Source organism: Oncorhynchus clarkii, chromosome 2 (genome assembly GCF_045791955.1).
Source record: "Oncorhynchus clarkii lewisi isolate Uvic-CL-2024 chromosome 2, UVic_Ocla_1.0, whole genome shotgun sequence".
NCBI lineage: Eukaryota > Metazoa > Chordata > Actinopteri > Salmoniformes > Salmonidae > Oncorhynchus > Oncorhynchus clarkii.
Window position 1 is genome coordinate 13,417,430 of NC_092148.1, and position 12,469 is coordinate 13,429,898.

The window sequence follows — 12,469 nt, forward strand, 5'->3', positions numbered from 1 at the left end:
CTACCATTTTTTTCTGAGGTCTTGGCTGATTTCTTTTGATTTTCCCATGATGTCAAGCAAAGAGGCACTGAGTTTGAAGGTAGGCCTTGAAATACATCCACAGGTACACCTCCAATTGACTCAAATGATGTCAATTAGCCTATCAGAAGCTTCTAAAGCCATGACATATTTTGGGGGAATTTTCAAAGCTGTTTAAAAGGCACAGTCAACTCAGTGTATGTAAACTTCTTACACACTGGAATTGTGATACAGTCAATTTTAAGTTAAATAATCTGTCTGTAAACAATTGTTGGAAAAATGACTTGTGTCATGCACAAAGTAGATGTCCTAACCGACTTGCCAAAACTACAGTTTGTTAACAAGAAATTTGTGGAGTGGTTGAAAAATGAGTTTTAATGACTCCAACCTAAGTCTATGTAAACTCGACTTCGCCGATGTCATCTACAAAATAGCTTCCAATACTCTACTCAGCAAACTGGATGCAGTTTATCACAGTGCCATCCGTTTTGTTACTAAAGCACCTTATACCACCCACCACTGCGACCTGTATGCTCTAGTCGGCTGGCCCTCGCTACATATTCGTCGCCAGACCCACTGGTTCCAGGTCATCTACAAGTTCATGCTAGGTAAAGCTCCGCCTTATCTCAGTTCACTGGTCACGATGGCAACACCCACCCGTAGCACGCGCTCCAGCAGGTGTATCTCACTGATCATCCCTAAAGCCAACACCTCATTTGGCCGCCTTTCGTTCCAGTTCTCTGCTGCCTGTGACTGGAACGAATTGCAAAAATCGCTGAAGTTGGAGACTTTTATCTCCCTCACCAACTTCAAACATCTGCTATCTGAGCAGCTAACCGATCGCTGCAGCTACATAGTCTATCGGTAAATAGCCCACCCAATTTTACCTACCTCATCCCCATACTGTTTATATTTATTTACTTTTCTGCTCTTTTGCACACCAATATCTCTACCTGTACATGACCATCTGATCATTTATCACTCCAGTGTTAATCTGCAAAATTTTAATTATCTGCCTACCTCCTCATGCCTTTTGCACACAATGTATATAGACTCTTTTTTTTCTACTGTGTTATTGACTTGTTAATTGTTTACTCCATGTGTAACTCTGTGTTGTCTGTTCACACTGCTTTGCTTTATCTTGGCCAGGTCGCAGTTGTAAATGAGAACTTGTTCTCAACTGGCCTACCTGGTTAAATAAAGGTGAAATAAAAATCTTCCGACTTTAACTGTACATACAAGATGTTAGGTCATGCAGCAGGGTTCCCCAACTGGTGAGCCAATTCAGGCCCGCGAGTGATTTTATTTGGACCCCCAAGTTATTTTTTTATTGTTGGACATAAAAGACTGTAAAAAAACAAAAAAAAACAGTAGCACATCAGCTCAAAGTGATTTTAATTTTGGTAATCCAAAGTATTCCCACACATAATAGAGATATATATTTGATCATATAGGAATGTAAGCAAGGTTTGCCATTTTTATGTTTTAGTCCAGTGTCTGTTTGGACTTCTTGTGGTCCATTTGCAGTCTACAAATGATTTGTAATTCGGCCCGTGGCTGAATCTAGTTGGTGATCCCTGTCATACAGGGTCAGAGGCCGTGAGGTGTTGCCTCACTTTGTTTTTTTTTAAACTATTTTTGCCGCTTGCCTGAGTGACCCGAGTTGTAAGTGAGTTCCATGCAACCATCGCTCGATACGATACTGTGCATTACCCTGAGTGCATTCCAGATTTGGGGACTGTGAAGTGACCCCTGGTGTTATGTCTGGTGGCTTAAGTACTGTGTCAGCTGTATGTAAGTGAATTATACAAACAATTTGGAATTTTCAACAGTATGTTTCTTACAAGAGTGATGTGGTCAATCTCATCTACTTTGCTCAATGAGAGACATTGGGTTGTATTTTCAACATTCATTCTCGCTATTTTGACAGGGTACTTTTTACTTTGATATACCATTTAATTCAGCTTGACATGTTTGAGTTCCAATGATGTTTCTGTGATAGTCGGTCTATTGAATAGTTGTTGGTCATTAGGAATGCACATTTGACTGAGAAATTCCAATCAATCTTATACATTTTATGACTGGGCTCAGTCACAGCATAGACTGACATTGATTCTGCATCTTGTAAGTGTTCCATAGAAGCTAATCTCCATATGATGGCAGTTGTCATTACTGGAAATCTGTTCAATGCAATGCCCACTTTGTAACACAGGGTGGCAGTGTTGGATCAATTCAATGCATTTCTGCTAATGTAACCAGTTTCTGCATACTGGTAGTCTTGGAGAGCTTTCTGATCAGTGAGAATGTCTGCTGATTTAAAAAAATAAAAAATCATTTGTGCCTTATATCATGACCACATCAGTAGGGTGGAGATGGAGTGTGTGAGTGCACGTAACACACCACACACACCCCTCTCTCCCCCTCCTTCTGTTGACTACAGCAGGCTTTCACAGCTCCTTGGCAATGCAATGTTATTGGCTTAGAGAGACCACATGACCAGTGGAGATGTTGGCCGATTGGTTTCCTTGGCAACAGCTCTGAGACCACAGACAGGATGTGACAGAGGAGGGAGACAGTGATAGACTAAGCAAAAGTCATGTCTGTCAATCCCATGTAATCAAACTTGTGGGTCCCTGTCAAATGATCAAATTCCTTTTGTCAGGATTTACTTGTTTTTGGACCGAAAGCAAACACATTCCAAACTAGACTTAAGCAATGCATGTCATTCTGATTTTTTGTGGATAGTTGAAAGTGTTGAAAGTGTTGAAAGATTTTCCTTCTCAGTCGTGAAGGTACCTCCTCTACATCCTTCTCATTTTATAGATGTTTCATAGGCAATAATGTCTTGGAGGAGAACAGGCAGGATTTCATAGGCAATGTCTTGGAGGAGAACAGGCAGGGTTTCATAGGTGTTAGCAGTTGATGTTACTCTTCAACAATACAGGCCCCAAAGCAAATCAGGGGGGAGGAAAATAGGTTTATTGAAAGAGAACAAATCTTGTGGGGAGGTAGATGTTCATTCTCCCCTGTCCTCAGTGATTCTCCCCTGTCCCCTGTCCTCAGTGATACCCGTGTGATTCTCTCCACAGAACAAAGCGACAGGGTGTAATTTATAACCCACAGCCCTAGCCTATGGTTGACCAATTATAATTCCTTGCAGTAAAATTGGGCCTATGGCAAAATAACAAGTGTCCTATATTAAACTCAATGTACAGACGATTCAGACCAATGAAAACGTGGCACACGTAGCTATGAGTCCAGGACTGATAGTACTACACAGATTATAAACATGTTGAACTGAAAACCTTTAGTCTTCTTGTCCTCTGCGTTGTGTATTATCTTAAAATATTCTTACATAGGCATGACATCTTGGAGAACGGGCAGGGTTTCATAGGCATGACATCTATGAGAACGGGCAGGGTTTCCTAGGCATGGCCTCTATGAGAACGGGCAGGGTTTAATAGGCATGGCCTCTATGAGAACGGGCAGGGTTTAATAGGCATGACCTCTATGAGAACGGGCAGGGTTTCCTAGGCATGGCCTCTATGAGAACGGGCAGGGTTTAATAGGCATGACATCTATGAGATCGGCAGGGTTTAATAGGCATGGCCTCTATGAGAACGGGCAGGGTTTAATAGGCATGACCTCTATGAGAACGGGCAGGGTTTCATAGGCATGACCTCTATGAGAACGGGCAGGGTTTCATAGGCATGACATCTTGGAGAACGGGCAGGGTTTCATAGGCATGGCCTCTATGAGAACGGGCAGGGTTTAATAGGCATGACCTCTATGAGAACGGGCAGGGTTTCATAGGCATGACCTCTATGAGAACGGGCAGGGTTTCATAGGCATGACCTCTATGAGAACGGGCAGGGTTTCATAGGCATGACCTCTATGAGAACGGGCAGGGTTTCATAGGCATGACCTCTATGAGAACGGGCAGGGTTTCATAGGCATGACCTCTATGAGAACGGGCAGGGTTTCATAGGCATGACCTCTATGAGAACGGCAGGGTTTAATAGGCATGACCTCTATGAGAACGGGCAGGGTTTCATAGGCATGGCCTCTATGAGAACGGGCAGGGTTTCATAGGCATGACCTCTATGAGAACGGGCAGGGTTTCATAGGCATGACCTCTATGAGAACGGGCAGGGTTTCATAGGCATGACCTCTATGAGAACGGCAGGGTTTAATAGGCATGACCTCTATGAGAACGGGCAGGGTTTCATAGGCATGACCTCTATGAGAACGGGCAGGGTTTAATAGGCATGACCTCTATGAGAACGGGCAGGGTTTCATAGGCATGACCTCTATGAGAACGGGCAGGGTTTAATAGGCATGACCTCTATGAGAACGGGCAGGGTTTCATAGGCATGGCCTCTATGAGAACGGGCAGGGTTTAATAGGCATGACCTCTATGAGAACGGGCAGGGTTTAATAGGCATGACCTCTATGAGAACGGGCAGGGTTTCATAGGCATGGCCTCTATGAGAACGGGCAGGGTTTAATAGGCATGACCTCTATGAGAACGGGAAGGGTTTCATAGGCATGACCTCTATGAGAACGGGCAGGGTTTAATAGGCATGACGTCTAGGGTTTCGTGCAGGATGGAGCATGCAAATGGAAGTCAGTGGTCGGCTCTCACTGTATGATCACACTTCTGATAATCTGTCTGCTGCACTTGGTGACTGGTTCCTGTTCTCATTTCACAGTTTCCTGTTTCAGACAAGGAAGTTGACTCAAGACTCACAGTTGCAGACAGAGAAAGACCGAACAGCAGTATCCCTCCCCAAGTTTTAAAAACAACTGAAAACAGAATTCTTCACCAACCTTATATTTCTTGCACTCGTACCTGAACTTGTCTTTTCTTCCTGGCACTGATTCTGCTGATAACCGCTATTTTTAAGAAGAGTCTACTCTCAATGATTGTGATATGTGGTTGATTTACCCTACTAAATATGTTTGAATGCACTGACCGTGAGTCATTCTGGCTTAGCGTCTGCTAAATGACTCCAATGTAAGAAGTTTTTCAGAAGTGCATATACAAAATGAAATGGCAGCACCCCGCATTAAGTTCTTCAGAAGTGACACAGACGCACACACACACACAATGTAGCTGTTGACAGATCCATTACTAGTAGAGAGAACAGAGTCTAGTCCTTTCGTTCACTGTGTTCCTCCACTCTCTGGCAGGGTCTAGGCCTCGTTTGTTCTAATTAAGAACATTCTTCACTTCATACCCTCACCCTACCCTCTCACACAATGCGCCACCGGCCAGCTCCAACAAGCCCTGGTCAGGCCCTCTCTGTACGCAGCCTGCCTCTGTTCTGTACCTACAGACATCCATCCATCTTCCAGGTCAGCACACCTGTCACTACCACGCCAGTTTTCTCTGTTTCCCTCTGTTCTTCTCACTCTTTTGTTCTGCAGGAGGAGTTCTGAATTTAGAGAGGTAGTGTGTTGGCTAAGCATAATAAATAAATAAAATTGTGAGGGATAAAAAAGTAATATGGTACATGAAAGCAGAATTTGTATGAACAGAAATATTTAGTAGACTAATTATTATGCAGTAGTCTAGGCAGGAGAGTTTGTCAGGTTCCAGACAGGGAATTTGTGGGTAATGAAGATTAGAAAGTGTTGATCGAGATTAAAATGAGCAGGCCATTCTTACTGTTGTTTTACCACCCACTGTGCTGGTCTCATGATTTCTGCATGACCGTGCTTTTGTGCCCTAACTCAGTGGCCATAGTCTTTTGTTCTCGGGCTTGCAGTGGGCAGCACAGAGCTTCCATTCACCGAGGCTGTTTGTTGTCAATCTCGCGATCCGCACGCATTCCGGAGCACTCCGTCTCCCAGTTTCAGTCAAGCGCAAAAACCAAAAATATTGTTGCGCCACTGGTCCACACATTACAGTATTCACTAAACACGTCGACTCAGAGCTGATGGCGCGTCTGGCATTTAAGGCCTGAACAGCGCCTAACCGGCAGCATTGTCTCCCAGGCTGTATGCCTCACGCCTTACACCAATACATAGTTTAGTTAGCTTCTTAGCTATCTGTAAAAAGTGTTAGTGTTATTAGCCTTAGCCTATTTAGCTAACTTGAACCAGATAATCTCCCACTGCCACGATGGACATCAAACATTGGCTCCGCCAAAGTATCCAAACAAAGCCGAAGGAGAGCAATGAGCAGCAGCAGCATGAAACCACCGAGGCCGCCACCAAGCCCATTAGTGATGATGCTGCCGAGCTCCAGCTAGCTCCGCGTGCAGAGCCTTCCCCCTCTTTCACAAGCTCTGCCAGGATAATGGCTCCGCAGCCCATTCCACCTCCGACTGTTCCTGACGATCTTGGAACAGAGCTGCTGTGCTGCTGCTCCAGTTTCAACTATTCTGCCTTATTATAATTCGACCATGCTGGTCATTTATGAACATTTGAACATCTTGACCATGTTTTGTTATAATCTCCACCCGGCACAGCCAGAAGAGGACTGGCCACCCCACATAGCCTGGTTCCTCTCTAGGTTTCTTCCTAGGTTTTGGCCTTTCTAGGGAGTTTTTCCTAGCCACCGTGCTTCTACACCTGCATTGCTTGCTGTTTGGGGTTTTAGGCTGGGTTTCTGTACAGCACTTTGAGATATCAGCTGATGTACGAAGGGCTATATAAATAAATTTGATTTGATTTGATTTGAACAGAGGAGCCAGCCCCGGTTAGCCTAGAATCCTACCCTAGCTGTAGGTTTTCTGTCCAAAAACATTTGTTTAATAGCAACTGGTTCATAGGAAGAGAGTGTCTGGAATATTTGGTTACTGTAGATGCAAAAAAAAAAATCCCATGTCGAAAGTTCTGTGTTGGGTCCAATGTTAATGCAGACAAGGCCTTCACCAAATCTGGCTGTTCTAACTGGAAGCATGCTATTGATACTAATGGATTCGCTAGGCATGCATAACGCGAAGAGCATTTTAAATGCACTGTACTGTGGAAAGAAAAACTAGTTTGGGTTTGGGTACTCAGCGGTCAACACTTGTTAATGATGGGCGGCTGGCAAGAAATCACATGTAAGTGTCGGCGATTGTGGACATTTATTGAGCTCCTTGTTTCAAACCAGCAACCACTGAGGGGGACATTGGATGCAATAGAGTCAAGAGCGGAGGGCGGCAGTGGACTTTTTCTGTCTATGATGGAACATACTCTCTGAGATGACAAGGAACTCGCCAAGGTGTTTAGCACCATACCCCACAATACCACATACACGTCACACATTACTCTAAATGAAATCATAGGGCTTATTAGTGGTATTGTCACTGAGGAAGCTAAGTGCGAGAACTAATTATCCACTTAGAGAAACGCGTTCAGCCAGCAGAGAAGAAGCATGCTACACTGAATGAAAGCTTAACTAATCCAATTGGCATTTGAGGGGGATCTTACAAAAAGTTTTGGAGAGAATGGAATGATCGATTACTCAGGAAGTTCCACAGAGCATCAATGAGGCTGCAAGTGTTCAGAAAAGATGAGTTACAGTTCATATAAGGAAATCAGTCAATTGAAATCGATTCATTAGGCTCTAATCCATGGATTTCACATGACTGTGCAGGGGCACAGCCATGGGTAGGCCTGAGAGGGCCTAGGCTCACCCACTTTGGAGCCAGGCCTAATCACTGGGGAGCCAGGTCCAGGCAATCAGAATGAGTTTTTCCCTAAAAAAGGGCTTTATTAGAAACAGAAATACTCCTCAGTATCATCACCTGTCCGGGTGGCTGGTCTCAGACAATCCCGCAGGTGAAGAAGCCGGATGTGGAGGTCCTGGGCTGACGTGGGTACACGTGGTCTGCGGTTGTGAGGCCAGTTGGACGTACTGCCAAATTCTCGAAAACAACATGGTAGAGAAATTAACATGAAATTATCTGGCAACAGCTCTGGTGGACATTCCTGCTGTCAGCATGCCAATTGCACGCTCAAAACTACACATTTTAGAGGGGCCTTTTATTGTCCCCAACACAAGGTGCACCTGTATAATGATAATGCTGTTTAATCAACACTAATCACCTGCCAGATTGATGGATTATCTTGGCAAAGGAGAAATGCTCACTAACAGGGATGTAAACAAATTTGTGAACAAAATTTGAGGAAAGTAAGCTTTTTGTGCATACAGAACATTTCTGGAATCTTTTATTTCAGCTCATGAAACATGGGACTAACACCTTACATGTTGGGTTTATATTTGTGTTCAGTAGATTAGGTCATGCCTTTATTGATCTGATATTTAGTTTACTACGCCTACTACTTGGTACCTCTGGTTTGTTCTGTTCGCTGAGATCGACTACAGATTTTGCGTCAACCTCACTGTCACTTCAAAAGCACTCAATGATCTCGAAGTGTCGTAATTTTGTTTATTGTGGGATAGCGTGATATAAGCACAATTCAATATCATTTCAATGCAAGAACCCTCAAAAATATTGCACTCTCGATGATTTCAACTACCCCCTTATCCTGGCAATGGGTCTGCCCAACACCAGAGCCAATCGCATGCAAGGAACAAAGAACCATTGAGCCACATTCAAACACCGCCAGAAAGCTGATGCCTAGAGGAAAAAGGTAATATAGCTAGCATCTGTCTCTGCCTCATATTTCTGAACAGCTCAAATAAAAACTACAGTGGGGAGTATTTGATACATTGCCGATTTTGCAAGTTTTCCTACTTACAAAGCATGTAGAGGTCTGTAATTTTTTATCATGGGTACACTTCAACTGTGAGAGACGGAATCTAAAACAAAAATCCAGAAAATCACATTGTATGATTTTTAAGTAATTAATTTGCATTTGTTGTCATATCAATCACGTTAGCGGGATCTCAGCCCAAAGAAAAACGGAAAAGTGGTGCGTGCATATGTATTCACTCCCTTTGCTATGAAGCCCCTAAATAATGTCTGGTGCAACCAATTACCTTCAGAAGTCACATAATTAGTTAAATAAAGTCCACCTGTGTGCAATCTAAATGTCACATGTTCGGTCACATGATCTCATTATATATACACCTGTTCTGAAAGGCTCCAGAGTCTGCAACACCACTAGGCAAGGGGCACCATGAATACCAAGGAGCTCTCGAAACAGGTCAGGGACAAAGTTGTGGAGAAGTACAGATCAGGGTTGGATTATAAAAACATATCTGAAACTTTGAACATCCCACGGAGCACCAAATCCATTATTAAAAAATGGAAAGGACATGGCACCACAACAAACCTGTCAAGAGAGGGCCGCCCACCAAAACTCCCAGACCAGGCAAGGAGGGCATTCATCAGAGAGGCAACAAAGAGACCAAAGATCAGCCTGAAGGAGCTGCAAAGCTCCACAGCGGAGATTGGAGTATCTGTCCATAGGGCCACCTTAAGCTGTACACTCCACAAAGCTGGGCTTTCCGGATGAGTGGCCAGAAAAAAAGGCATTGCTTAAAGAAATAAATAAGCAAACATGTTTGGTGTTCACCAAAAGGCATGTGGGAGACTCTCCAAACTTATGGATGAAGGTACCCTGATCAGATGAGACTAAAATGTCATTTTTTGGCTATCAAGGAAAACACTATGTCTGGAGCAAACCCAACGCCTCTCATCACCCCGAGAACAGCATGGTGGTGGCAGCATCATGCTGTGGGAATGTTTTTCATCTGCAGGGACTGGGAAACTGGTCAGAATTGAAGGAATGATGGATGGTGCTAAATACAGGGAAATTCTTGAGGGAAACCTGTTTCAGTCTTTCAGAGATTTGACACTGGGACGGAGGTTCGCCTTCCAGCAGGACAATGACCCAAAGCATACTGCTAAAGCAGCACTCGAGTGGTTCAAGGGGAAACATTTAAATTGGAATGACCTAGTCAAATCCCAGACCTCAATCCAATTGAGAATCTGTGGTATGACTTAAATATTGCTGTACACCAGTGGAACCCATCCAACTTGAAGGAGCTGGAGCAGTTTTGCCTTGAATGGGCAAAAATGGGCAAAAAAATTGGCAAAAATCCCAGTGACTAGATGTTCCAAGCTTATAGAGACATACCCCAAGAGACTTGCAACTGTAATTGTTGCAAAAAGTGTCTCTACAAAGTATTGACTTTGGAGGGGAGGGGGAATAGTAATGCACACTCAAGTTTTTTGTTTCACAATTAAAAATGTTTTGCATCTTCAAAAGTGGCATGTTGTGTAAATTAAATGATACAACCCCCCCAAAATCTATTTTAATTCCAGGTTGTAAGTCAACAAAATAGGAAAAATGCCAAGCCGGGTGAATACTTTCGCAAGCCACTGTAGGTAGGGGTGAAGTGACTATGCATAGAAAATAAACGGCGAGTAGCAGCAGTGTACAAAATAAATTTAGGTGTCCAGTAATAGTCTGGTGGCCATTTAATTAATTGTTCAACAGTCTTATGGCTTGAGGATAGAAGTTAAGGAGTCTTTTGCTCCTAGACTTGGCGCTCCGGTACCGCTTGCCGTGCGGTAGCAGAGAAAACAGTCTATGACTTGGGTAAATGGAGTCTCTGACAATTTTATGGGCTTTCTTATTATATAGAATGCAGGAAGCATGGCACCAGTGATGTACCTGGCCGTACGCACTGCACTCTGTAGCACCTTATTGTCAGATGCCGAGCAGTTGCCATACCAGGCGGTGATGCAAACGGTCAGGATGCCCTCGATGGTGCAGCTGTAGAACTTTTTGAGGATCTGGGGACCCATGCCAAAACTTTCCAATCTCCTGAGGGGGAAAAGGTGTTGTCGTGCCATCTACAATGTATAAAATAGTAAAAAAACAAGAAAAACCTTGAATGAGTAGGTGAGTCCAAAATTTTGTCTGGTTATGTGTATATACAGTGCCTTGCGAAAGGATTCGGCCCCCTTGAACTTTGCGACCTTTTGCCACATTTCAGGCTTCAAACATAAAGATATAAAACTGTATTTTTTTGTGAAGAATCAACAACAAGTGAGACACAATCATGAAGTGGAACGACATTTATTGGATATTTCAAACTTTTTTAACAAATCAAAAACTGAAAATTTGGGCGTGCAAAATTATTCAGCCCCCTTAAGTTAATACTTTGTAGCGCCACCTTTTGCTGCGATTACAGCTGTAATTCGCTTGGGGTATGTCTCTATCAGTTTTGCACATCGAGAGACTGAAATTTTTTCCCATTCCTCCTTGCAAAACAGCTCGAGCTCAGTGAGGTTGGATGGAGAGCATTTGTGAACAGCAGTTTTCAGTTCTTTCCACAGATTCTCGATTGGATTCAGGTCTGGACTTTGACTTGGCCATTCTAACACCTGGATATGTTTATTTTCGAACCATTCCATTGTAGATTTTGCTTTATGTTTTGGATCATTGTCTTGTTGGAAGACAAATCTCCGTCCCAGTCTCAGGTCTTTTGCAGACTCCATCAGGTTTTCTTCCAGAATGGTCCTGTATTTGGCTCCATCCATCTTCCCATCAATTTTAACCATCTTCCCTGTCCCTGCTGAAGAAAAGCAGGCCCAAACCATGATGCTGCCACCACCATGTTTGACAGTGGGGATGGTGTGTTCAGCTGTGTTGCTTTTACGCCAAACATAACGTTTTGCATTGTTGCCAAAAAGTTCAATTTTGGTTTCATCTGACCAGAGCACCTTCTTCCACATGTTTGGTGTGTCTCCCAGGTGGCTTGTGGCAAACTTTAAACAACACTTTGTATGGATATCTTTAAGAAATGGCTTTCTTCTTGCCACTCTTCCATAAAGGCCAGATTTGTGCAATATACGACTGATTGTTGTCCTATGGACAGAGTCTCCCACCTCAACTGTAGATCTCTGCAGTTCATCCAGAGTGATCATGGGCCTCTTGGCTGCATCTCTGATCAGTCTTCTCCTTGTATGAGCTGAAAGTTTAGAGGGACGGCCAGGTCTTGGTAGATTTGCAGTGGTCTGATACTCCTTCCATTTCAATATTATCGCTTGCACAGTGCTCCTTAGGATGTTTAAAGCTTGGGTAATCTTTTTGTATCCAAATCCGGCTTTAAACTTCTTCTCAACAGTATCTCGGACCTGCCTGGTGTGTTCCTTGTTCTTCATGATGCTCTCTGCGCTTTTAACGGACCTCTGAGACTATCACAGTGCAGGTGCATTTATACGGAGACTTGATTACACACAGGTGGATTGTATTTATCATCATTAGTCATTTAGGTCAACATTGGATCAATCAGAGATCCTCACTGAACTTCTGGAGAGAGTTTGCTGCACTGAAAGTAAAGGGGCTGAATAATTTTGCACGCCCAATTTTTCAGTTTTTGATTTGTTAAAAAAGTTTGAAATATCCAATAAATGTCGTTCCACTTCATGATTGTGTCCCACTTGTTGTTGATTCTTCACAAAAAAATACAGTTTTATATCTTTATGTTTGAAGCCTGAAATGTGGCAAAAGGTCGCAAAGTTCAAGGGGGCCG